Here is a 27,431-nt window from a genome sequence, read left to right as displayed (position 1 = left end):
GAAGGCCCCTTGGTACTTCAACTGAAAGGGCAGAACTGTGAGATTATTCCCTTGGTGGGGGGACCCGGAAAAGAGCGTGGGTCTTCCTTAACTCTTTGGTGACTGCCTCTCATTTTACTGGATTCCTAAAATACGTCTTCCCCAAGGGAAGAGGCTGACTTATTTCATCGGAATCATTTAGCAAGACATAACCGAAAGTACTTTGCATTCTGTCTGTTGGAAACAGGACGTGAATATGGTGTTTGTACTCACCCAGAGTGCTGCCCTTTGTCTACTCCACTGGGGACCCCCAAATCATCTCCCACCCACATGTCTCTGCTCCTGAATTATCTCAAGCTCCCCAGGTGGCCAAAGCCCTGAGCCTGAGCCTGGGCAGATGCTACCTCCGTGCTCACCAAAAACTATGTGTGGTCCTTTCTTTCCTCAAAAGCCCCATATCAGACAACAATGAGACAGGAAAACCAGGTATTACTGTGCCTTTATTTTACCAGGAAGGGGACTGAAATCCAGCTCATCAGAATGGCTCACTCAAGGACACGTATCTGGTCCACAGAAGGATCAAGCAACAGAAGAACCTACCGAATCTTGAAGGTTGGTCACGAGGCACCACTTTCTTAGAGAAAATGATGTCAACTCATCAAATGCCATCCAGTAGGTGACAGCCAGCCTAACTCCCTGCTGCTGCATTCATTTACGTGGGAAACAGCCTGCATCCAAACAGAAAAAATACTCTAGCCAGGCATTCTTCTTTAAATTAAAAAAAAAAAAAAAAGTGTTTCTCAGATCAGATTGTAAGCTTGGGCTAGAACAATTCATAAGCCACTCGCATCTGGGGTTTTGTAATCTACAAAACGCCTTTTATATATCTTCATTCATTGATTCATTTCAACAGCATGTGCCAGCGTTTCCATTTGGTTCTCATAATTCAGGGTGTCTGCACACAAGTCATCCTCCCTGCCTCCCATGCAAGGAAACCAAGGCTCAGGAAGGTGAACTATTCACTCAAAGTCAACAACATCGCTGAAAGCCCTGGGGCTTGATTCAAATCCTCCTGGCTCCCAGGTCCAGGAACGCGGAGGCTTTTAGCATCCATTCGACCGCTTCCCGTGCCAGGAAAATTGTCCTGCTTTGGTCAGTGACAAAGCTCACACAGCTTTTTTGCAGGATTATATATTGTTAGCTCAGATGATGAAAAGGCACAGGTGTAAGTTTTCTGCATCAGAGCCACTACGCTTTTGCCCTTCAAGCTTTATTTCCTATTATGGAAAAGATTATACCGAACTACATTTTTTTTTTTCCTTCGAGAGAAGCAAAATAAATTTTTTAGATGCCTGTAACACTCACCTTTAGCTTGCCCATTTTGTGCATTTCATATGTTCATTTCAGAATAGCTTATGTTAACCCCTAGGTTACATATTTTTTAAGTTACTTGCTCTATTTTGTTTAACTTTCGACTCTAATTTTATCCTGAGTGTACCACGTTTAGGTCAGAACATTTAACTGTTTATATTAATAGTATGTCTTTATCTGGCCGACATTGTTCTCTGATGATCTATGCATTTTTACCGAAGACATCTCTTAAAAAAAATTTCAGTTATTGTAATACAAGTTCTCTCTTACTCCAAGTATGCTTTTGCTTAAATTTTTAGCCAGTCATGTTTTGACACTAAGTCTTTTTTAAATGTAATCAAAGCAATACAAAATTGACCAAAGTCCTAAAACCACATTGCTAAATATTTCCATAAATAATCTTAAAGACTTTTGACAAGGCATTTGAAAAAGTTTCCGACTCTAATATCTGGTTGTTGATTTAGAATCCTTAAAAATACATAAAGTTATTTGGCCTGAAAAAACACCCTAAACAAAATCAGAATCTAAATGGGATTTTAAGTCCAGCTCTAAATATCCTTATTTGATTAAAGAACTAACCTCATTCGTAAATGTCAGTGAAAATCACTGATGCTGGTTTATGTAACATTCTCATGTTGAGCCCCACATTAAAACAATCCTTAAAATAACAATAAACACTGACTCAGTTAATGCTGGATTTTTATACCTCATTTTAAGGGCATAACTATATGAGAAAAATAATAAGTCAAATGGAAAGGGAAATAACTACTTACAAACCAGTCAGACCACTAAATAACAAAGATCAAATCAATGACTTGATTCCTACGCTGTTACTCCTTTGAACAACGAAGCTGTAAGGCCAACAATGCCGGGACACTGGAGACCTCCCCGCACGTAGGTTGGAGGGCATTTAAGGGAATTCCACGTAAAACCAATGAGCAGTGTAGGCATAAGTCCACTGCTCCACTTCATTTGCCAAAAAAAAAAAAAAGGGGTTCTTTAGTCATGAAGGATGGCATACAGGAAGCTCGATGGCTATTAAGATGGGAAGTTCACAGATGGTAGAGCTTGCAGAAGAACCAGAGCCAGGGAAGGCAAGTCCACACACAGAGTAAGAGTCGACTCTGGTGGGGAAGGGGTCCAAAGCTGTCCGCTGCCCCAGGGAGCTGGCTGGCCCATCTGGGGGAAGGTTCTGTACTGAGGGCTTGCTGTGCCTCACCGTCTCCCCGGAGTTCTATCAATCACTGTCTCTGTCTTGGGACGATCTCCATTCGATCTCAGAAGGACGACCAGGTTGAATCCCTCCCTTGGCAGCCATCAGATCACCCTTGGTGAGGGGAAGCCCAAGTTCCTGAAATCATTGCATTGCTGCCACTTTGTTCGTGAGCCCCGCAAGCAGCTCTGAGCGGGTGAGGAGAAGCTGTCTGAGACCGCATCGTCCTGTCTGCTGACCATGGACAGCGCTCCTCCCCTGTAACCGAGGAGCCTCATGGTCGTCACTAGTCTAGAAGTCTGCCCACAAACCCTGTCCCAGATCTGCATTCCACCAGTCCTCCAATATTCCTGCTGAACTTCTGGCCAAGGTGCTGGTCATTACACATTAATTCCCCTCCATCCATGTCTCTGGCCCTTTCTCCTTCCAAGCAAAGCAAAGAATCAGATGCACTGTTTGCAGTCTTCCTTTTGGGAAGATTTGCCTTCCACAAGGCCCTGGGCCACCTCAAAGGGGGACGGCCACGCTGCAATAGCCCAGTTCCAGCCAGTACCAGTCTATCCTGCAAACCCGCCAGTGAACCATGCTGACATGTTTGCCTTTTCAGTCAGTGGATCAAAGGGAGCTCCCCAGGGGACCAGGTGTGGATTGCGGGTAAGAGACTGGAGCCGCAGAAGTACATGCCAACATAGTCAGAGGCACGGGGTATACACATGTGCCTTCGGTCACCTCCCGAGTCCTTATCCCGCTGTCGCTGGATGGTGGACGCTTCTGCACAAACAACTTTCTGATAAAACATCAAAGGATCCAAAGGACAGTTCTGGCCAAATATTCACTTGGCGCATCCTTGCCAGGTTCGCGTCTACCAGGGACTGGTAGCAAGTCAGGAGCAGCAGCTATTTCTCAAAGGGGGAAAGGATTTATTTCCAAAACCCTGAGAGTCTCCTCTCAGGGGCTGCCAGGGGCTGTGTGCAATGTCTCTACTTGCCACAGAGACATCCTGGGTGTCACTGGACCTTCCCAGTTAGGAAGCCCGGGGAGCAGAGTAGCTTTAACTTCAACTTGGACCGGCTGCAGAGATTCTCCTTGCTCTGGGCTCCACTCCAAACCGACAGCTTTGCAGCAAATAAGCCAACGCAGCCCATTCAAACGTAGTTTATGTCGCTACCAGAAAGCCCTTCTTTAAGTGGGAGGAAAAAAAAACAACGGTGCTTCAGACGTAAGGGTTAACCAACTACACTGGTAAACAATGCACGTGTACATATATGTATATAAATGCTGTTTCCTACACAAATAAGGACAAAGCAAGTTGTATACGGTTCCCTCTGAGTCAACAAGATATATTTGAGTCTAGTTAAAAGGCAAACTCCCACAACACGCTAAGGTCTATTTTAAAATTTCACTGCATTATGAGCATGTTATTGAGTACTTTGACCATCTTCATTTATCATTTCTCTTGTTTTTATCATGAGGCACTGTTTGAAGAATGTCCCATTGCGGGGAGCTAGCCAATGATTAATAAGACTCCAATTTGGGGAAATTAAAGATATTAGTCAGCACACAAACCAACGTTGCCGCATCTGGTCTCACTCACGCATGCCGAAGCGGTGATCTGTGCGTCGCTGTATCTGGATTTCTATCTCTTGTCACTGAAAAAAAAAAAATAAAGGATGAAAAAATTAAAAATTTTTCAGAACGATTGTGTATGTTAACAACTATTCTGAAAAGGAATTCTCCACTGATTACTGGTATCACAGATTGATGCATTTTGAAATCATTAGGTTTTTTTGTTAATGAAAAGGAAATAAAGAGCTGATTTCTACTCAAACCTGGAAAAGCTGAAAATACACAATTTAAAGATGATTGTGAAAGAGGAAAAGAGCAGAATCCTGTGACAACCAGCCGCCTTACTGACTGCTCTCCTGTCCTCTGCCCGTGTGCACCGGTATCGTCTACATGATTCGTTCGTACACTCAACGAGGATTTACTGAGTCTCCTGTATGTTGACGTTGATATAAACAAAGCACCTACACAATTTTTGTATCTGCTTTTTAAACTGAACATGATAATACACGTTTTTGTCACTCACCTACTGGGAAATGTCAGCTTTTCAAGTATCATTTTACTAAAACATAAATGTGATGGAGATGTGGGGTTTTCAGCTTTCGCCTCCACAGACGACTGCTCTTTCCAAGGCAGTGTAACACAGCGATGGAGAAACGGTTCTGGGACTTGACAGATCCGAGCCCGAATTCTGGATCCCCACTCACCAGGAGACCTGGGGCAGAGTAACCTCTCAGAGCTTCCTTTTCTTCATCTGCGGAATGTCGATAATAAGAGCACTGTTCCTGTGGTTGTTTTGAGGATCAAATGACAATACATATAGAATGTGTAAGACAATGTCTAGCACGAAGTCAGTAACGCCGGTGTTATTTTTGTGTGTGTCTGTTATCAGCCAGGGGAATTTCTTTTATTCTTTCCTGGTTCATCTCACATCTTTCTCCCCGTTATCAAACTTTTCCTCATCTTTCAACTGGAGATTCTCTTTCCCTCCATCTTCCTTCCAAACATTGTGTTTGTGTCGTTCTTACAGCACTGGACACTTTATGCTTTGCTCTCAAGGTATCCGCACCTTTCTCTTACACACATCGCCAGGTCACCGACTCCTCAACAATCTCTCGCTAACTCTCATCCCTACTGGGGTGCCCAGCACAGTCTTGTGCATGAAATAGATGCTCAATAAATATTTTCTAAAACTGGAAAAATTGTGGACTGTGACTACATTGTACAGGTAGAAAAACAGTGATACAGGCACATGATGATTTTTTGATTAAAATTATTTCAACTTTCAATTGATTTTGGTTGCCAATTCAAGACGATCTGTTCTTTGGCAAATCAGTCACAACTGAATTAGAGGCTGTTTCCCTGCACCACAGCCTACCTCGTTTTGGATAATTTCACTACTTTTCCTTTTTAATTCTTTGGACCATTTGCAACTTTTTTTTTGTCTTGATTTCTTTTCTTTTTTTTAACATTTTTATTGATTTATAATCATTTTACAATGTTGTGTCAAATTCCAGTGTTCAGCACAATTTTTCAGTCATTCATGGACATATACACACTCATTGTCACATTTTTTTCTCTGTGAGTTATCATAACATTTTGTGTATATTTCCCTGTGCTATACCCATTTGCAACTTTTTATGCAGGATAAGTTTATGTTTCTCTTAGAAGAAGAACTATGTCAACTGGCCCAGTAAGAACTATTTTGGTTCCCCAAATTAATAAAATTTTTCTTCGATTCTCCAAACAAATAAATGTTTCCCAAAATCTTTTCCTGACATTCTGGCTGACCAGTTACCACTCACCTCTTTGCTAAACTTAGTTATGCTACGTTGTTTGCATAAAGCATCAGACTTCTTATTGCAGATGACTCTCCCCTCTTGACAAGTACCTGCAGTATCTATAACAGTGTTAATTAAACTCATGAAATAGTTTTAATGTATCTTTTCTGTATCAATATGACAGAACTAAGATGAAAAATGACTTAAAGCTCTTTAAGTGTGGCTCAAATCCCAAAACTTTGCTGCAAATCAACATGTTCACCGTAAGTAACAAAATCGCACAATAATTTAAGAGCATGAGGCAATCTGATTGGCCTCCAGCCATTAGTTTATAAACTTATCAACATAATTCCATTCTTATCTCTTAATTGATGACCATGAATAATGAGTGTAAAGTGAGACTCTAATTACATTAGTCATGGTTGTCCTTGATGAACGAATACATGCAAAAATCATTGCACTACAGAAATGCATGTTAATACGATCAGCCATGTAATTACAGTGCAGTCATTCAGGGCCCTTCTGTGGTCAATGTGTGACATAGACACATCACTGGAAAAACTTTAATTCAGATTTTTGTCAGGATCCACGAAACTCTGGGTATGTTATTACAGAAAAGCTAATTAAAATGTGAGCCCTTTGGAAAACTTGCAACTCACCTACCTCCCAAATTAAAACAAAAGCAGCTCAATTAGAGAAAAGTAATAACAAATGATTATTTCTGTTTCTCAAACCGCTAAACATCTTTCACAGCTTATCTTGTGATTGCCTCAGACTTTATAAACTTCGTTTTATTAAGTGAACCCGTTATAGTGAAGAATGAAGTTATCGCACTGACAATAACACACTAATCTCGTGTATTTGCTCACACTTAATTATTCTCAGCCATTTCACCTGCGTTATCTTATTTGAAATCAGTTTTTGCCTAACGTGTCAGCCCTTACTGGCATGCAAACAACCTCGGACCATAGTGTCTGTCGCTTGGGTCCTTGTAAGTTCTCCGCATCCCAAATAAACTCTTGGTTCCAAGCTTCCCAAGAATATCAGTTACTAAGGTCTTGTCCTCACTCCCAAACCTCCCTCTGCTGTGTGATGCTGACGCTGGGACCTGCAGATTAAACCTCTGCTTTGCCACAGGATGCTCAATCTCTGTCAACAGGGGGAGGGTGGAGGGAGAGAGAGAGAGAGAGAGAGAGAGAGGGAACAGAGGAGAGAGCTGTTCCTGTTTACATCTCCTCTCCCCTCCGTCGCCTGAATAATGACCCTTCCCGTCTGCACCTGAGTCCGGTCTCCAGCCTCTTGCCGGCACTCCCAGAACCAGCCGCCTGGCACCCCCAGAGGGGCAGCCCAGCCACACGGTGCCCCTCCTCAGAACTCTTTTCACTCTGCAGCACTCTTTCTTCAAGACGTCAGGGTGTTTTTTCTTGATGACTGCCTTTTGATTTTTCAATTATGTAAAACATTTACATAGCTCCAATGTTGCCTCCACCTTATTCCCTTCTCTCACTCTCCGAGCAACCACTTGTATTGACTTTTGGGGTTTTTTTTTTTTTTTAATTACTTCTTCTGAAAATGGTTTGTAGTCTTATTACTCCTTCACTCTTTCTTCAACAAAGGGTGGTCAGTCACCCTACATTCTGTCTGCACCTGGTTTTTTTTTTTTTCAATTAAAATTGATCTAGATATCACCCCAAATCAGCAATAGAGATGGCTCAACCTCTTCATTTCCAATTCTTATGCTTCCAGTTCACATATCTGATGACATTGGCTGATAATCCCAAAGTTGAATAGTAGAGTCTTTTCTTGTAGTAGACTCTTTTCTTGATCTTGACTTTAGTTAGAATTCATTCTTCATTAGCTAAGAGGAGGATTATACACATTCTCATATTAAAATATCCGTCAATTTCTAATTCATTAGTTTTTAACATGAATGAGTGTGGAATTTATCTAAAGTCATTTAAGCATCGATGTAGATAATCATATGATTTTGATCTTTAGTTCTAATAATATGATGAGTTCTATTAATGGATTTCCAAATAGGGAGCCACCGTTAGGGCTGGCTCATTGTGATCCCGAAACATCTCGCATGATGGAAACGTCTGCTCAGGCAACAGCAGCATAAAAAACTGGAAGCTTCATCATGGGCCCTGTTTTTTAAGTGGCATCCTATTATTTGTGTAAAGAATTTCAACTCCATCCTAAAAGCAATGAGAAACCACTGGTGATGTTTTTACTGAGTCCTGGATTTTGGAACCACCTCTCTGCGAGCAAAGAAAGTGAAATTCGAAGCAGTGGTGTTGTTGTCATGAACCAGGTGAGACAAGAGGAGGGCTGAACTAAATACGGTGGGATTCAGAGATACTGAGGGAGTGCAGTTGCCATGACCGATCACGTGAAGAAGACGAACGCAAAGGAAGATCCTGGGGTAACTTCCAGGTCCCCAGCCTGGGCGATTAGATGGATATCAGAGCACTGACCAGGGTGAGGAATACAGAGAGACAAGGGGCTCTGGCAAGAAGGGTGCTGAGTCTGGGCTGAGTTTTAGATACTTGTGGAACTTCCAAATGTACACTTTTTTCCTAGAGGTCGGGAGAGGGATAAAGGACATCAATGCAAACTTTGAAAAGATGGGTGTAGGTGGCAACTGAAACTACAGGAGTGAGTGAAATTTCAAAAAGAGTAGACAGAGCACGAAAAGGCCACATCCCCCGCCCCAGACAGCTGCGGGGAAGATGAACTGATACCATGTGTGGGAAAATACCCACAGGTGTTACCTACTGCTTTCCTCCCAAAGTCCTCTTCATGGTTTACATGGTTTAAATAAACACGGCTCCCAGAAAGCAGAGTTTATGACTCACATGCATGTATGTACATGTCAATATCAAATAAAGACTCGAAAATTTCCAATCCTACCTCTGTCTCTTCTGGGAATAATGCTGAAAAAAATTCCATAGCAGCCCCCATTTGACACTTTCTGAGTTTGTTTCTACCTGTCAATGCAAATAACAAAATCTGATTTTTACAAATGTTTTTTCAACCCCTTTGGGGGGAAAAATGCCACTTCTAGTTGATAAGCAATATACGATAGTAGTAACTTTCAGAACATACAGATACAGCTTGGATCTTGTTTGCCAAACATTATTCTAGAATCTGTAAATCTTTTTATATGCCATGCAACCTCTCCAACCAGTTTCTTTTCACCAAGTAGAACGAACGTCTGAAGTACCACAAAAATACATTTTACTTACAGAACTGATTTATCACTTCAGAAACATCAACAAAGCCCTCACACTTAACCCTCACAGCCTGCAAAATGCGTTGTATATTGGATGCCAAAGAGACATCCGAGAGGGATAAATGAATCAGAGGCTTGTGATGTTCGGTACAAGGATGACCATACAACAATAGGTGGTGCTGCTGGGATGGGGACTGGCCACGTACGTTTGACTCCACACAAGTCGCGGAAATTCATCCTGAAGGAGACTACTATACTTACCTAATTAAAGGTTGGCTTGGGAACAGAATTCAAATCTGATAAGAAGGGGCATCTGAGAGAAAAATACTGAAGAGAGGGAGATTTCCACCAATGGGAGCTAGTTTTTGCAAGCAGATTTTTAATTTAAAGCCGCCCAATTTGACGTCCATTTCTCAAGGCCAGGGGCAGCCTAGATCCTCTGAGCTTCTGTCTGTCAAACAAAACCAAGTTATAACCGCCAGGTTCCTATTTAGGTAGGCACAAAAGATACTCACCAACTCTCTTTAACATAACTAGGTTAGGATGATTTCTCTCCTCCTTACACTGACATACAAGAGAAAGAAGGTTAAAAAAGATCGGGATCGCTCCTTTGCCTGAGCAGGTGTGATCGCTTAAGAGCCCTGAGCTGGAACAGTGTCATCAGATAAGACACAGGCCTCCGGCTTTGGGCCACAGGGTTTCTGGTGGTTCTAAGCACCTGCTCTTTTCCACGGACAGATGATTCCAGGTGTCACGAGAGATTGGACTTAGATGAAGAAAAAGTCCAGAGGAAGAGAATGGACCTGCATATCCAATCTTCCTAGAACGATTTCTAACCTCGCAACCAAAAGATGCATCTTTCCTCTCCTTATGTGTCTTTGTAAAGTATGTGATCATTGGAGTAGAAGTGTAATATCCACACCTCTCTCCGTGGTAGGGTCCCAGCTGTGGGTTTGGGGTCCCCAGTACATATACGCAGCACGGGATATTTCCTTAGCTTGGCACTCGGTCTCCAGAGTGGCAGCAGTAAATAATTATTGAATTCTCTAGCTTCCCTTGGAAGTCAGGTTCCCAGTCCTGATCTCAGTGCCTACCCTCTAGCAGGGGCTCAGTAAGTATTTATCAACTGAATACATGAACTCCCAGTGCTTGCTCATGGGGATCTGTCCCAAAGCACCTACACGTTAACTCCCGATCCCAACTACTGTTTACTTGAGAAGCTGGTTAGTTCAATGTAGTGACAAGTTTGCATTTCCCTATATTTTGCTCTAAATTCAGTTAGATTCTCTCCCAGTGGACTATTAAAGACAGCCAACTCTGAAGTCACGGTTTGTGTTTTTATACTCTTCATTGAAAAAAGAAAAAAAAAAAGAAGCTGGAAAGAAGAAATCCAGAACCTGCCAGCGTTGGGAACTACAGGAATAATGGGAATTAGCTGTCCAGCCTCCTATGGAATTACACCGATCTTAATTATAGCACAGAGATGCTCCCTTATAGATGGGTTATTTGAAGGTAGTATGTGATTAACCAGTAAATTCTATCCCATGCCTTGAAGGCTTATTTCATATAAATGGAGCATCTTGTGTGTGGACTAAGGTGAAGGCACATTTGGTTTGCTCTATTCACCCCAAAGTGTACTGTTTGGACACTTTCTCTATGGATTGCATGAGAATGGCATTGGTGGTGTACATGTATTTTATGGTGGTGAGATATGTTATGAAGTCCCTGGTACAGGCAATCTCTCTCTCTAAGAGTCTTTTTTTTAGCAAATCCATTTATGTGAAATAATTGGGATAGACTAGTCAAAAATGCTTTCATCTTTGTTTGTTGCCTACATTGCATTTTAAAACAATTAAAACTCCAGATTGTTTCTGTTTCTCACCTGCGTTTACTGGCACCCAGCAAAGAAGCCTCCACTTTGATTTTAATCACGGCCAGCCGATGGAAGGCCCCTGTCTCAGAAGCAACAAGAGAAGCAAGTAGAAACCCTGCTGGGTAATTTCAAAGCAATGCACTTCCTGCTGGTAACCCTGCAGTATGAGTCCTGCTCTGCCAAGGGCACCAACAGAAAGGACTGCCAATTTGCACCTCACACATAAACTCACATTATGCCAATAGGCTTCGAAGGAAACCACAAGGTACCCAGCTCGGCCGTCAGAGATCTGTTAACAGACCTTTAACTATGATCTACTGTGCAGCAGGGCCGGCAAGACCCACGTGGAGTCCACTTTATAGAGACTGCCCTTGCCTGACACGGTCTTTCTCGAGGTCATTATTAGTGTTTATTTTGGCTTTTAACAACTTTAATCATGTTATTTAGCATGTTGCCATTTTGTCATCAGGTTAAATAAATGCAGAGTTCTCCCAAGACTGTTCCAGAAGCTCACGCGTAGGGTGGTTTCATCAAGGACAGAAGCCAAGGCAGGAGGCAGAGATGGTTAATCACATCGCAGCCTCAGCGATTGGAAGATATCTCCCTCCACAGACAAGGAAGTGAACAAAGAAGCAAACAAGTGATGCCGAGCAACTGAGAATTCCTTGGAGAACAAGGTGTGATCTCTCCAATTAAAATAGTTTGGCTCTCCCTTTGCTTTGCGGTTCTGTTTTCGGTGGTTTAAGTGGTGAAAGGGGTTTACCAGGAATCCTGCCTCACACCCTGCGACATCTTCGATGACAAATTTTGCAGGAGTTGTCATGCGGACTACAGAGCAGCACTTCTCTGAGTTATCTAGAATTGGGTTTAAAAATAACCTTGGCTGATCGCAAGAAGTTCCATCGTCACTGCTAACTTTGAGCAACTGTTGAAACATCACGCTGGGCCAGCCTGCATTTGATCACCCCGGTATTAGAACTACAACATGCTTAAGTGAATTCCGAAAATATCTTCCTGCAGTGGAAGCTGGTTTTACCAAACCAAAACCGATGGCTCATCTTATTCCTAAATCACCTCATTCAGTGTGAGTGTGAGTCAATGAAGAATAGGTCTAGATTATTCAATAAATAGATTTAGTGCATAATAAAACTTACATGCCACCTTTCTGTCTTTAGCATTTTTATCTGATGCTATGCATTCTGTTATGGGTTACACTAAAGTTCCAAAGTCAGCTCTTTTCTTCTATAGTTCTGTATTTCTATCATTTTAAAGTAGTCACTTTAACTTTCTTAAGAAACTAATAATGAACATGTTCTGTTTTACGTGGAATTGTTTCTTCTTCCCAAGGCTCTCAAGTGGATAAGCAAGATTTCTTAACATGATAATAACTGAAACAGGATGGACAATGAGGTGATACGGTTTTGAAATGACTCATGTAATCAAGCAGGCATTATTTCTTTAATTCACCACGTTTCTTTTTCATGAAAACCTGCAGGGGAACTTGTAATAAGGCCATGAGATTCATGCTCTGTTTCACAAATCCAGGAGCCAATTAATTCATAAATAAAAGTTCTCTGCACATCATCTTAGTCTCAAATTTAGCAGATTCATATACAACAGAGAACTCCCAGATTGATAAAATGAATATGGAAAACAAATATGGAAAAATTGAATTTCTAGTGTAAATCAGTACTTGACATATCCTTAGGAACTAATAGAGATTCCAGAGTTTTATGTACATAAACGCTATTTAAATATATGTAGATAATGATTAAGGGGGGGGTTATTATCTAATTGTTGAAAGTTTCAAGTCTAGCCAAGCAATAGTCAATAACAAGCAAAGGTCAAAGTACCCACGCATTTCGGGTTGGTCCTACCCCTAGAGATTAGCAATCACCAGGGCCCTTTTATCATTTGAGCAAAAGTTCCAATTTTTCTTTGCTCCAGCAATCCCTCTCCTGACAGGAGTCTCATACATCTCATTACTAAGAGATCTGGATTCTGGTCTCATTTCCACACAGACAAAGTGGTTTCATCTTTAATCTGCTTCCTATTCAGTGGTGAGAATTTCTGATTCTTCTTTGTGAGTTCAGTGCTCTTACACTGGATTATGCTAATTGAATGAAAAGTTGAAACATGTGAATTTTCTCACTTCATCCTACCCAGCAGGGACGTATGACAGAGTGTAAAACTGCAGAGTGTAAAAACATAAAAATAAGGCACAATAAAATAGTTCATGTCAGATCTAAAAGCTTCCTCTCTAATCCATTTTTGCTGTGATTCACATCAGATTGTGAGTATTTTCTTAATAATTCTGACCCGAGAGGATTAGACTGGCCTCTAATTCCTCTTCTACGATACTGGATACCAGAATATACTAGACCAACGTCTTCAAAGTTATTGTGAACCTGGAATTCTATACCAAACTAAATTACTATTAAAATCTATAGGAAAATTTAATCTTCAGTCATATAATGACTTGGAAAGTTTATCCCACCCACATACTTTCTGAAAAATTCATGAATAATATATTAGTAATTCAAACCTACCAGTGAATTGTAAGAAGAATGCACAATAAACAAAGAGGTTTATTTTTAGAATCTAAAGATGGTTTAAATTTATACATATATTCATGCAATTCACCATATTAACATATAAAAAGAAAAAAAAACAGAGGTTTATTTTGAAAATTTCTGGAAAAGCATGTCCTATAACTGCTTTTGCTGATAAAGAGAGAGGATAAAGACTCTTAGAAAACTTATAACAACTTAAAAATTATATCAAAACCTATGATAATATCATAATTAAGGACTTCCAAATAAAGTCAGGAGCTGAGCAAGGATGCTATCATCACTATTATTCAAGCTTATTTTGAAACATTCCAACCAATGCAATAAAACAAGAAAAGTGAAATCTGTACACCAGAAATAAGGAATCAAAACAAAGCTGCCCTATTTGCATATTACATGTTTGCCTGACTAAAAACACCAAGATAACTGAAAAATGACTAAAACTAATAAGAGCCTAGTAAGGTAGCCAGATAAAATGTAAATATATAAAAATCAATATATATATAATACAATATATATAAATACAATGGAAAAATATCCAGTTTACTGGAGTAACAGAAAGCAGTAAAATGAATAGGGACAAGACTAACATATTAATGCATTCTTGAAGAAAACACTTATCTCTAACTGGAGAACCGAAAAAAGGGGCTGAATAAATTAAAAGGCATAATATTTTCCTAGATGAGAGGACAGTGAATTATGACAGTGATTATGTGAGCAAGCCAGAGCTGCCTGAACAAGGAACTGCAGGCTGGACAGCTTAAACAACAGAAATTTATTTATCTCACAGTTACAGAGGCTGGAAGTCCAAAATTAAGGGGTCAGAGCGTTAGTTTCATCTGAGGCCTCTCTCCTTGGTCTTTGTATGGTCTTCCCTCAGAATCTTCCTACTTCAAATCTCCTCACCAGTTATGTTAAGTTAGTGCCCCTCTAATGATCTCATTTTAAATTAATTACCTCCTCAAAGGCTCTACCTCCAAATACAGCCACATTCTAAGGCACTAGGGGTTAGGACTTCAGCATACGATTTTTGAGGGGAGGGTACAGCTAAGCCCATAACAGTGACATCTCTTTCTCCAGATAATCTAAAATTTCAAGACAGTTATCATTGAAAACCCAACAGAATTTTTTATGAAAACTAACAAGATGATTATAAAATTTACTCATTAGAGGAAATGCATAGGTAAGTTGTAAAATACAGCAGCCCTGAAGGACAACTTGCTATATACCACGTGTCAAACATCCCATTAACCCATGGAAAGTGCTTATGGTACAGAGCTTAACACTGACCATGGGTAGACCAGGTTGGAGTTCCATCCTAGCTCAGCTGTTTACTAGCTCAGTAAACCTGGGCAACCTTCTTAACCTCTTTGGACATCAGTTTCCAAATAAGTAAAATGGGGATACCAATGTTGACTACCACACAAGGTAGTTGGAAAGACTGGTAGAATGGTGCCAGGAACATATTAAAGATTCAGTAAGTATTAGAGATTATTTTTTATTAAAGATCGCTACTATAGAATTAAAGCAATATGAAGAATAGTTAAATAGATCAACGGAACAGAGTCGGAACTCCCAAAAGAGAGGGATGACTATGTGGGAATTCAGTCTGTGAAAGTGTTGGCATTAAAATCTGTGAGTAAAATGTTAACTATTAAGCAAAGTGAAAAGAAAGCCACTTCTGTGAGAAAATATTTGCAACGTATTTAGCAAGAACAGAATTAAAATTCATAGTCAATGAAAAAGCTAAACTATCAAGGAAACGTGGGCACAAATTAGAACTGGCAGAAGAAGTACTAAAGACTAGCAACCATGAAAAATCATGTTCAACGTTGTAAGTAATAGAGGAAATGGAATCAAAACAACAAGGTATGTTTTACCAGCTCAACTAAAATAATGTAGATTACTACAAATAATCTACATTATTTGTAATTTTCAAAGTAATCAGGTATTTCTCTTATACTTAAAAAATTAAAAGATAAGATACCAACAATTAGAGACTACAGTCTGGAGTGTCATGGCCAACTGCTCTTTGGGGAAGATGAGCTATGGATGAGAACAGTGTCTCTACTCATCCTTGGACAGCTGCGGGAGGAGTGATGCCACTGACACAGAAGGAACATGTGCTTTAGTAGCACCAGAAGAAGGTAGATGAGGGGAGCTTACTTTCTCCTGATTTCATGTTCCCATGTAGCAGGACATACACTCAAGCAACACTTCTGGCCGCTCTGCCTTTACACTCATTCTTTCCCAGGGGAGAGAGGTTGAATTCACCGATGGATGGGTTTGGAACAAAAGGTAGGCAGGTCTGGATCAGCATTGCCCCTCTTCATCTTTGAGATCTGACCATATGCTTGTGTTCTGCTCCACTCTTGGTCATGCCATAAACTTAATGGTGGAGATTGTGCACCTAAACAGGAAGGTGGCCAGTGGTTGTCCAGAACTGCCTTGGCTGAGAATATATGGTGTCTCATGCTTGGGTTCTATTAGGAAACCCATTATTACCATGTACCTACACCATCAAACCCAGCCTTTGTCGGCAACAAAGCCATTACCTTGACCTTCAAGTGTCTGGCTCTCAGCTCCATCTTTCAATCCATCTCTCAACTGGTTCCTATCCTTAGAAGAGTGGAGGGGTTTAAATTTATTATTAGTACCTCACTCCAGATGCTTGCAGAGTGACCCTGCAAAACTATACCAGGCTTTCATCCTTTTATTCATTTGTTCAATCAGCAAACCCAAGCTAGAACGTAGAGATACAAAGGTATACGGAATAGGGAATCTGCATTTCAGGAGCCCACGGTGTATCTGGGAGACAGACAGACAACAAACATAGGCTTCTTTCAGGCCATAGGAAGGTCAGGACGTGATATAAGCTGAGTTTTGAAGGGTGAAAAGAAGGTCAAGGGGTTGGTGACAGTAGGTGGTGAGGATATGGTACATCAGGCAGAGGGAACAACATGTGAGAAGACAGGAAGGCTTGCGAGAGTTTGGTGCACTCGGGGAGCCCTAGGTAGCTGGGTATAAGTGAAGTGCAGGGTACCTAACTGGATGATGGTGGCCAAAGCTGGAAAAAGATCATCAGAACGGCATCGTCCAGTACTGTGTTTGTCTTGAGCATGATGGAGAAATTACTGAGGAATGTTTAGCCCTGAAGTAAAATGATAAATTTTGCATTTTAGACAGATCCCTCCGATGGCATGTGAAGGATGTATCTCTATCCTTATAAAATGTATTCTTCTAATCCACTTCAATATAAATTCCTACTAGGATGTAACAAGTCCAGGAGTATTATTTAAAATTAGATCCCACCTGCTGAAGAATTTGAGCTGCAACTGGATACAGTGTTGGTATCACACTTTGCTCTGCCAGCCTCTTGAAACAAATACTTTAACTAAGATTGATTTTTTTCTACTTTTTATTTTCTTAATTTTTACAAGAGCCCTAAAAGATGGGTTGAAATTATTACTTTTTTTCATTTTATACAAGAAGATAGTCATAATTAAACAGCTTGAACCGAATACAGGTCAAGAACAGAGCCTAAATTTGGGTATCTCCTCAATCTGAATAAGAAATCACAATGGTAGGTGATTTTCTTCCATATCAGAAATTCCTCCCATGACAGTAATTCTCCTGTAGCCACAAAAAGTGATTATGTTTTGAAGTATAAAGTCTGACTACTTTTCCCCGAGTCTGAATTCACAGTCCAAGATGAAACAGTGAGTGTAAAACAGGTTTTTTGAAAAGAAATTAGACTAATATTTCCTGTAAATTTTAATCCTTTTCTAAAATTTCCCTAAGCTTCTCTCCTTTGAGATAAATGGCTCATTTTTGGTATCCTCTAAGGACTTCACACAGTTTTGTGAACGCCCTGGAAGACTGGGTGCCAGCCTAAATAGAACCATACAAATGTTTTGGTAAACGTCCTGGGTCATGTCAAAACTCGTACATACTGAAAGGGTCACACCGTGCCAAACTGTGTGGCAGCCAAGAGATTCGTGGGGAGCAGCTTTGAAAGCACGGCCGTCTCATGATTTAACCCTTTCTAGCGCCTGTACCCCTGTGCGTGACTGGTGTGCACGTGAACGTTGTCTCAGAAGGAAGCAGTGCTGGGACACTTTTCTGATCCTTGTCCTCTGACCCCGTGATTGTATGAGTTTACTGGTTGCAATTGTTGTCATGCTTCATAATTGGAAATCTGCAATAGCATTACATATATATTTTAGTGATTTAAAAAAAAAAGCTTTATTTGCTAATTCCATCTTCATACAGGGAAGGGGAGGGCAAGGACTCCCTTTTACCTCTGCTCATAAAATAGTCTGAGGATGTGTTTATCCCTCCTTCCATGCATCAGACTTGTCGATATGTTGTGGGTGGTTCTCCCAGCATCACCATATTTGTCATATCCTATTCATTTGAATTGTGACCACGAGTTTCGGTTCAGAGATTCAAACGATATTTTTATGATACACGCAATAAATATCTAAGTGCTTCAGTAGTAACCTTACTGAAAAGAGCTGATAAAATTAAACCAAAACAGACTGTTAAGGATTTCTGCAGAGGGAATACTCACCGCAGTGTTCGTGTAACTGAAAATGTGAGGTTCTCACATCTCTGGATGGCTGTGGAGCATTTCATTTCCCCAGGCAGAGGTAGAATGTAAACAAAAGGCGCACCATACCCTGATACTTTTGCTTCCCCTTTTATCTGATCCTGATGCCAAGGAATTATAAAGGCACAGGATCCTAACCACACACCATCTGTGCTCCCCACGTGTGGAGAGTGATGATGGACCAGCAAAAGCTTTGATTTTCTGTGAACATCGGAGCTGGAGGAACCATCCAGGGAGGTGACAATCTGCGAGATTAAACAAAAACTGGTCTGAACTGTTTCCCCCAAATTCCTAATCACCCTTTATGAGATTCTAATGTGTTTAGTTAACTTGAGTTTTCTTTTGTTGTGTTTTTTTTCCACCTTTCAGCCACTCCGCACTTACTAGCTTTGGCCAGAAGCACTGATTCTGAGGTACAGTCATAAAGCCAGTTCTGGAAGCCATGCCAGTCTAAAGTCTAGACCTAGAAGTTCCAGATAAGGGTAATACAAACCCTCATTCAGAAGTTTACTAGATTGTAAGCTGCTTGAAAATTAACACCATATTTTTGCTGTAAAATTATACATAAAAAGTGTTAAGTACCTCCTACAAGTGCCAAGGACTTCACTTCAAATAGATGGCAACTAATAATTTGACTATCATTAAATGACTAAAGGGAACATACCTTTTTATTAATGTTATTGTCATTTTCTTGGCAATCATCTCCTCGTTTATCATCAAAGGACTACCTGGGATGGCAAATTCAAAACTTGTGACAAGCAGTTTTCTTTGCTAAATTAATTGTTGGCTTCATATATAACCATATGGCTGCCAGCCATGTTCTCTTGAAGTGGTTTGCCTGTAAAATGAAAAAACATATTTCTATTCCCAGGAGGAAAAGGAAAAGAAAAAAAAAAAAAACCTTTAAGTCACAAAACAAAACAAAACTTTAAAAGCCCAGAGAAATCTGTCTATCCTGTTGGCAATGTGGGTTGGACCCGTTTAGAGGCGGTGCCCCAACAAGAGCCCCTGTGGGTTGGGGGAGAGACTCTGAATCTCCAGCCCTGCAGTGCGCTCCTTCCTCTCTGCATTTTCTGCAGATGGTAGCAATCATGACGACGGTATTCCTTGCCATTGCTCAGCAACAAATGTACTGCGTCAGTGAGGCGTCTAAAATAAGGAAAATATCAGTAGAAACCTAAGTGTAACTGCAGTATTTATTTGAGGAAAAATGATAACCCAGGGCCAGACATGGAGTCCTCTGAATTTTTTAAAGGGAAAGCTTGGGAATCAGAGCAACCAGAGATGCCTTGGGTGTTCCTCTACCATGCCCCATACCATGCCCCTGACCACGCCTATCATACTCTGACCACACCCCCACCACACCTACCACGCCCTGACCACACTCCTGCCACCTCCTACCATACTCCTGCCACGCCCCCTACCACATCCAGAGGGCTCCAGAGGGAGACACCAGGACAAAGGTCCTCCTCGGATGGAGACTAGGGAGCATGACTTGGGTCCCTCAGAGAGAAGGGAGCCCCACAGACACACAGATGCGGAGAGCGTCCACCCCCTTGACGTCACACGTTGTGTGTTACCATCTGCGGAACCCCAGCTGCACTGTCCCTAACATACCCTGGATGAATACAAGTTCAACGAAGGAATGAATGAGTGAACAGCATCAATGAACTGACCATTGACTGAAAGGAGCCAAAAAACTACCCCTCCAAAAAAAGCCAGCGTCCAACTAAAATGAAAATACTACAAATAAAAGTTCTAATCTGTTGGTAATAGTCTCTTCTTGGAATGTCACATTTATGGGAAATTCAACACCTGTAAAGCGTCACTATGCCTGGATCCAATTCACTTTCCGTGTGACTGACACGTCTTTCCCCTTAGAGCAGGAGGGTGACGGAGGAGCGGAGCGCCTCTGGGTGTGGTCCGTGTGGTCAGGGCTGACCCAGGAGTAGAGCTGGACTGCGCCTGACTGCATTTATTTTACTGTTGATTCCCTTCCTACCGTATTATAAAGAAAGATAAAATTATGAGCACACGACAATTGGTGATTTTTAAATCATCCCCAAACCCTTTGCCACGTTCATCAGCATAGCTTGAGCGAGCACAGCCACCCAAGCCTAGTTAAATGAGACAAGTGTTTACAACGCGGTTGAATGACTAATTTGCGCATAACTATATTTTAATGATTTTGTTTTTCCACTAAGTAGGGTACAGCGTACAAGAGCCACGCCAGAAGGGCATACTGACCCCTTCTAATCTCTCATGGATCTGTTATTAGCCTAATAAGGACCTAGTGCTGGACGTTTGGGGTTGGCTTGGTGTAATTTTAGTACTGACCACCTGACACTCCACAGGAAAGAGCCAGAGGCGAATGGGCAATCACCGCTTACTAACATGAAACATGAAAGGCAGGCAAGATGACGGTTCAGCCAGAAGCCCATCAGTTCTACATTCAGCTGGGATGCTGGGATCTTTGCATCACAGATTCTCAAGCAAATATCCACAACTCTCCAGTCAGAATTCCCCTCAGAGACAGACAAATACAACAAGATATACAGAAAATTGAGAGAAAACTGTGACATTTAATTTTTCTTCATAATCTTCCCAATATGGGACCAGCACTGACTAACAAAAAAGCTGTATTTTTCTTGTTAATAAAATTAGAGAAAAAAATCTATCAGCGCATAAGGTTTGACAGTAACAAGACACTGAATGATCACAGATAAAGGATATTTTACTTGTACTAGTAGTTACTGAATGTCTACCAGTCTTGCCTTACAGTTGCATTATTTTTGTCATGTATTCCCCCAGGTAATTAAGAATTCCAGAATCCTTCTTGTGTTACCATAGACTGTCAAAAACAAGACACAATTGTAGCCACAAGGATAAACATTACGTATCAGTCTAGTAGGGGAGATACACAAGTGAGAAGTTACAATTCAGATGATAAAATGTAATGAGATTCCCAGCCGGGACACTGATCCATTGCAGGCAGAGACAGGAAGGCAGCAAAAATCTGGGAAGTCCTGACAAAGAACTAACCACGAGCTAGGTCTAAAGAATGAGCAGGAACGACCTAATAAATGAGGAGGGTGGAGGGCATAAAGGTGCAAAGGGGAAAGGTGAGGGGAAATATTCCAGCCAGAAGGAACAGCACCTGCGAAGGCCTGGAAGAAAGAGGAGGCGTGAAACAGAAAGGGAACGGAAAGCGCCTCATGGACGGAACAGGAGGGTCACAGCAGAGCAGCAGGAGAGAGAAAGGTGCATGGGATCCCACCATGAAGGATGTATGAGCCACGCCGAAGACACTGGGATTAAGCCCAAGAACGCAGCAGGGCTGGAGAAAGGATACAAGCAGGGTGTGACATTCGCCTGTTTGAAATATCACCCTGACTAGGGAGAGGGGACCTGCAGGAGAGCAGACCTCAGGGGAGGCCGGAGAGATAACTTAGGAAATTATTACGTAATCCACCCGGAAATGTCTATTAGAGCAAGTGGACAAGGGGATCTCCTAACACTGAACCCCAGACTTAGAAAGGCTCCTCCATCCGCGACACACGCGCCGCCCCGGGGACCCGCGTGGAGACGCAGAGGAGACAGCGCTCGCGGGAGGCTCGCTCCCAAGACGCTGCGCGGAGGGAAAGCCTGCCTTCTCCATCCCGCCCACGGCGACCCCGGCACGGGTGTCTTGCTCCCACCCTCGCTCCCAATAAATCATCTAAGCCCATGGCTTTAAGTATGATCTCCACACTAATGATTCTCAAATTTTATCTCCGGCTCAGCCTTTCCCCCAAATACCAGACGCAGATACCCAGCTGCCCACTCAGCGCCTTCGCCTGGTTGCCTAACAAGCCTCTCAGACTGGAAGCGCTGACAACACGGCTCCCGATGCCCACGACCTGGCCCCGACCCGGTCCTCTCCCAGCCTCTCCCATCTCGGCAAATGCTTCTCTGTTCTCCCAGCCTAGCACCCGGGAGACAGGCGCCCACCTCGCTCTCCTTCTCCCTCAAGTCATTCTCGGCTCCACAGGCCCTGGCTCTAACTCCAGAATGTGCCACAGACCTGACCTCCTGTCACCACACCCACGGACGCCCTCGTCTGAGTCACCGTCCGCTGTCACCTGGCGGCTCCCGACTGACGTCCCGGTTTCCAACCTTGCCCTTCTACAGTTTCACTCCTCCGGGAGCAGCAGAGCAATCTCTCTGCCTCTTTGTTTTTTAACGGAGGTCCTGGGGATTGAACCCATGACCTCGTGCATGCTGAGCACGCGCTCTACCGCTGAGCTATACCCTCCCCAGCACAATCTCTTTAAATAGAAATTCAGTCATATCACAACTGTTTACCCACCTTCCAAAGGGCTCCCAACACACCCAGCATGAAACGCAAACTGCTCACAAGAAAGCCTCAAAGCACCAGGCTCCTTGGCAACTTCACGTCCTGCCCCCCAGCCCCATCACACAGGCCTCCGGGCTGCTCCCACAAACACCCGCTCACTCTCCTGCTCAGGGATTTTGTGCATCACTGTTCTCCAGCCTGGAACATCCTTCTAGAACTTGACAGTTTCTTCGCCTTCATTGAAGCCTCTGCTCTAGTGTCACCTCCTGAGAGAGACTCTCCCCTACAGCTGTATCTGAAGTAACCCTCCTGCCATCACTCTCCCTTACTTTATTCCGATTTATATCTCTCTTGAGCATTTGGGGTACATGTGTGTGTGCACATGTGCATGTGTTTGTGCATGCAGGCTCTGTAAAGGCGAGGTTTCTTTGTTTTGCTCACTGTATCTCCAGCCCTTAGACCAACAGAACACACCCAACAAAATGTGTTCGCCCCTCCACTCCCGCCGACCCTGTGACCTGCGTTCAGTTCACACCAATCTTCAGAACTGAGAGGAGTGTACTACTTTCTGTGACATTCCGTGCTTAAGTTTCTTCCAAAAGATTTCATCCCAGCATTTGAAAATTTAGATGCTGACCATTAGGACAGAAAGGGGTCAAGAGTGATTGCACAGTCCGGTCCCCCGGCTTCAGTTAGATAATTCGTTATTAAATTCCTTTTATGAAGCAGTAGCCAAGGTCCCCAAAGCTTATGGCTAATTTTCAGTTGTGTTGGAGCTCAGGTGGCAGTTATTTCACGATAAAGGGAAGAGTTGGGAAGACCTATTCATTGTCGCTTCTAACAAGTGTCACGCCCTACCTGCCATTTCACTGCAAGACGAAAACATGATGAGGAGGAAAGAGGCAGGTGATTCCAGGCTGTGGGGAGAGAACGCTGTGTTGTTTGCTGGGTTAGCGATGGTTAATTCAAAGGGATGATAGGCCAGTTCCTCAGAGTTGTGGGTTTTTTTATCCTTTCACCCTTTTCTTAACTCTTTTTCCCCATTTATAACTAATACCTATCGAGAATGCTTCATGGAGCCCTGAATTCTGAGAGTCGTTTGAATTCGGCACAGTTTTGTGTAGACAAAACGTGACTGGTTAAGGCAGCCTTCCCTCTCCCACGCCCTCTGGAAGAATCTGCCAACAGCACACCCACAGACAGTCCCGACGGGGACACGAACGGAGGTCCCCTCGCTGCTGGCAAACAAACAGACAGACAGACAGACAACACTGAGCGACAGCATCTGAACCAAGACCCAGTTTAAGAAGCCGTCAGGACAACGTAGTGCTGGCTGTGACGTCAGTGTCTGCCTCGACGCAGAGAAGAAAATGTTAGCCCTTTGAACACTCAACGTTTTATTTGGAAACATAGAGGCTGAAATCCATGCTTTAGTTCTTCCAAAATCCTCGTCTTCATGGAAATGTGGGTGAGAAAGGTTTGTCCCCCTGGGCTCTCAGGGAACATAGGTCCTCAACTCAGCGTCTGATTGGCTCCCTCCAGGGATGTCAGACCTCCCCGCTCCCTCTGTGAGTGCTCACCCAGGGAGGAAGTGCTTTCCTGCTCTGTCTTAGCACAAGAGTCTTCTGCAATAGACTTGGTTGTTTCTTCCAGAAAGCCATCGACTTACAAAATCACTACTTCTAGGCAGTTCTGAGCCTCCCAAGGCAAAGGGTCTCCTTGTTTTCTCTGCGTGTCCCTAGAAAGCAGAGGCTCTCCCCCAAGCTCACCCATACCCTACTCATCTCTCCCACACATAACTCTTCCTCCTGATGGTATAAACCTGACCTTCCCAGGCTTACCTCCGCCTACAAACCTAAGAAGCCATGGAACTCCCCTGCTGTCGCAGGCAGACTCTCTGGAATGTGGACTCCTCGCACTATTTTTAGCTGCAAGTCTGATGACCCTTCGCTGGAAAATAACCTGGTTCCAAGATAAAGGCAATCAAGCCAGAGTAAGCCCTTCATTATTTCTGAAATGTCTCTTTCTCCTCTTTTATAGTTTCCTTTCACTGTGGTTTTCAAGACAAGTGAATATCAATATCTGGGTGTTCTGAAATCAGAAATATGTTTAATCCTTTTCACTGATAACTCATTTCAGTGTTACACTGTAAATTAGGAGATGTCATTTTCTTCTTGAGGCTTGCTTGCTTTTTGATATTACTGCAACAGTAAGTAAAGTAACCTCCATCATAAGAGAAGATGTACGGACAGCTTGCTGCAAAGAGTTGCCTCGAAAGGACAGAAAGTGAAAGGTTGCATGGAAAGGGCATTTGCGGCATCATGGATGGACCTGGAGAGCGTCATTCTAAGTGAAGTAAGCCAGACAGAGACAGAAAATTACCATATGAGATCACTAACATGTGGAATCTACAGGAAAAAGAAGACACTAATGAACTTATTTACAAAACAGAAACAGATTCACAGACTTAGAAAACAAACTTATGGTTGCCAGAGGGGATGGGAAGAGATAAATTGGGAGTTTGAGATTTGCAGATACTAACTACTAGAAATAAAATAGATAAACAAGTTTGTACTGTACAGCACAGGGAACTATATTCAATATCTTGCAGTAACCTATAATGAAAAAGAATATGAAAATGAGTATATACATGTGTATGCATGACTGGGACATTATGCTATACGACGGAAATTGGCACAAAGCTGTAAACTGACTGTACTTCAATTTAAAAAATAAAAAACAGTGCATGGGGACATATGAGCAGGGAGGTTCCAGGATGAGGAAATGTTTCTAAAATGATTATTAACAATTGTGGTTTTCAAACTGCCTGCAGCATGAACGTCTATGCAGATGGAAGCAGAGTTGATGATGGATGGCGATGCACTCGGTCCTCAGCTCCTCTGAGGCCCTTGGCAGAAACCCCAGGGCTCCCCAGAGCACAATGGGAAAATCACTGATTTTTGCCCATCCATCCTGTTGGTCTTCTAGGCCTGGAGACGCGAGGTGACTTGTCAGGGACGCCACCGTCTCCTCCAGGCCCCCACCCTTTCCTTAGCTCTCGCCGATAAGCAGTGTTAATCTTGGCCGCTTTCCCTATAAAAAGATTGACATTTTCCCCTCTTGAGGCAAAACACCAGAAATCCTGGGTGTTTTGGAAAGAGAAGAAACACAAATCCTAGTCCTCCCTGGCTACTTAAATGAAAGCAGGATTAGCAGGAAGAGGTAGAAACAAAACAAGGCCAAAACCCCAACTTCAAATTAAGGCTTAGATTCCAAGAGCCGCTCCACCTGACTCTTAAAAGTATTGCTGGTGAAGCCACGTCCTACGGTTCTGTCCATCGGGCTTACGATTGGCAGAGGTCCGAGCAATAAAATGGTCAAAGCGGAAGCAAAGGAAGGGAGAGTTAATATGAAAATCCAGCAGCCTGCTCCGAGATCACCAGGAGCGGACCATACAAACACCTCACCTGTCGTCCAGCAACCGCAGCCCTTGGATAACAACATTTTCATGGCAAATTGTTTCCCTTCAGGAAAATTGCATCTGCTGTCTCCTGCGGGAGGTTTGCTTCCCAAAACGGTATTCGGGCTAGTGAAAGGATGGAAGTGATGACAAGTCATTGCACAGAGAAGACCGTCTCTGGTTGGCCCCAGGCTACACACTCGCAGCCTTGAATTCACACTTGCCAAAGTTTGTTTCAGTTATTCCGTGAGCATCCTCTTCCTCTGTGTCCTGTCCCAAGAACAAAAGCCCAAGCTATGTTTCTTTTCCTCCATTAAAATCACATGGCTGTAAAGGGCAAGCACATATTGAAACTAAACTGAACTCTTAAAATATTGAACTGTGAGCCCTCGGCATTCATAGAAGCTAGATTTCCAAACTCTTCACCCTGGCTCAAATGGTGGGGTAGTATTTGATGGGAAAAGTAAATTTAGAATTGGCTTGCAAATGTGTTTTGTTGGGCCTTCAGGAGGCTGACATTAAAAAAGGTGGGGTGGAGGGAGTTCATGTAAAAAATTTGGATTTCAAAACAGCCCCGTAGTCCTACCTGGCATCGTCCGCTGGAGTTCGGGAAGGCTTCTGTGCTTGGAGGGGCACAAACTCACTGGTTCACCGCTTTGTCCACCCGGCTCTCTCCACGCAAGTGCAGTTGCTTCCCGGGCTCCTGCAAGCATTTGAGTTTGTGACCCCAGCCCGAGAATACGTGATTATTCACTGAAAGGGTACAATAGCCTTGAGCAGCAAACAAAGAGGGTCTGAGCTGTTGACACTGACCTTGCAGTAGTCACTCAACCAGCAGCTGACTGCCCGTTGGGACACACAGGGGCTGTAAACAATTAAAATCCGATTATGTGTTTCGGCAAAATTAAGAATTATTTTGTTTGGGTTGCTCTCCTATTTTCAAAACTGCACATCTTAAATCTGAGACTGGCAAGAAGCTTTTGAACACTGTAAATATTCTTCAAGGATATCTAATCCTGGGGTTTCAGGCACTGCCAGGCAGTGGTAGAGAACCTTGGAGGCAAGAGGACGTTAGCTGTGGGCTGTCATTGTTGTTAACCACTGACTCTTCCTGCAGCAGAACCTCCTGGCGAGCTCCCTGAGAGAGAGGCCTGGGGGTCACGATGAGTGAGATCACAGAGCCTCTCCTTGCTGGCCCCAGGGAGCCTTTCAGCCTATTCGGTGGCCAGTATCTCCAATGCCACTGCCCTAAGTGACACCCCCACTGCAGACAACGCCAGCACTGCCATCGCGGCCGCCACCTCTGGGGCTCTCTCCCAGAGTGGCAATGACCTCTCTCCTTTTCTGTTTTGAAAGAGCGGGGAGACCCAATGTCATGCTCCTTTCCCAGGGCATCTGCATCCGATGCCAGGATGGGAAGGTCCAGCCTCAAGGGACA

The 27,431-nt window shown here is 42.9% G+C and overlaps 1 long non-coding RNA gene across 13 annotated transcripts in view; it reads right to left on the bottom strand.

Moving 5' to 3' along the window:
- Positions 1 to 461: 461 nt before the first annotated feature.
- LOC141575701 (uncharacterized) overlaps positions 462 to 27,431 on the bottom strand; it is a 136,747-nt gene continuing 109,777 nt past the window's right edge. Inside the window, exons 4-7 of one of the 13 annotated variants that reach the window (XR_012503419.1) lie at positions 26,580 to 26,696; positions 26,001 to 26,263; positions 18,862 to 19,035; positions 462 to 4,212 (exon numbers count right to left, since the gene is read on the bottom strand). This is a non-coding gene — a long non-coding RNA (uncharacterized LOC141575701). Of the gene's footprint in view, positions 4,213 to 4,652; positions 4,912 to 8,820; positions 8,898 to 18,158; positions 18,443 to 18,861; positions 19,036 to 26,000; positions 26,264 to 26,579; positions 26,697 to 27,431 lie in introns of all 13 variants that reach the window. The other 12 variants (XR_012503420.1, XR_012503430.1, XR_012503431.1 and 9 more) reach the window with 12 other exon arrangements.

The sequence above is a fragment of the Camelus bactrianus genome, chromosome 31, assembly GCF_048773025.1.
Source record: "Camelus bactrianus isolate YW-2024 breed Bactrian camel chromosome 31, ASM4877302v1, whole genome shotgun sequence".
In the NCBI taxonomy this organism is placed as follows: domain Eukaryota; kingdom Metazoa; phylum Chordata; class Mammalia; order Artiodactyla; family Camelidae; genus Camelus; species Camelus bactrianus.
The sequence above is the reverse complement of the archived record's forward strand: the minus strand, read 5'-3'. Positions and strand labels throughout refer to the sequence as shown.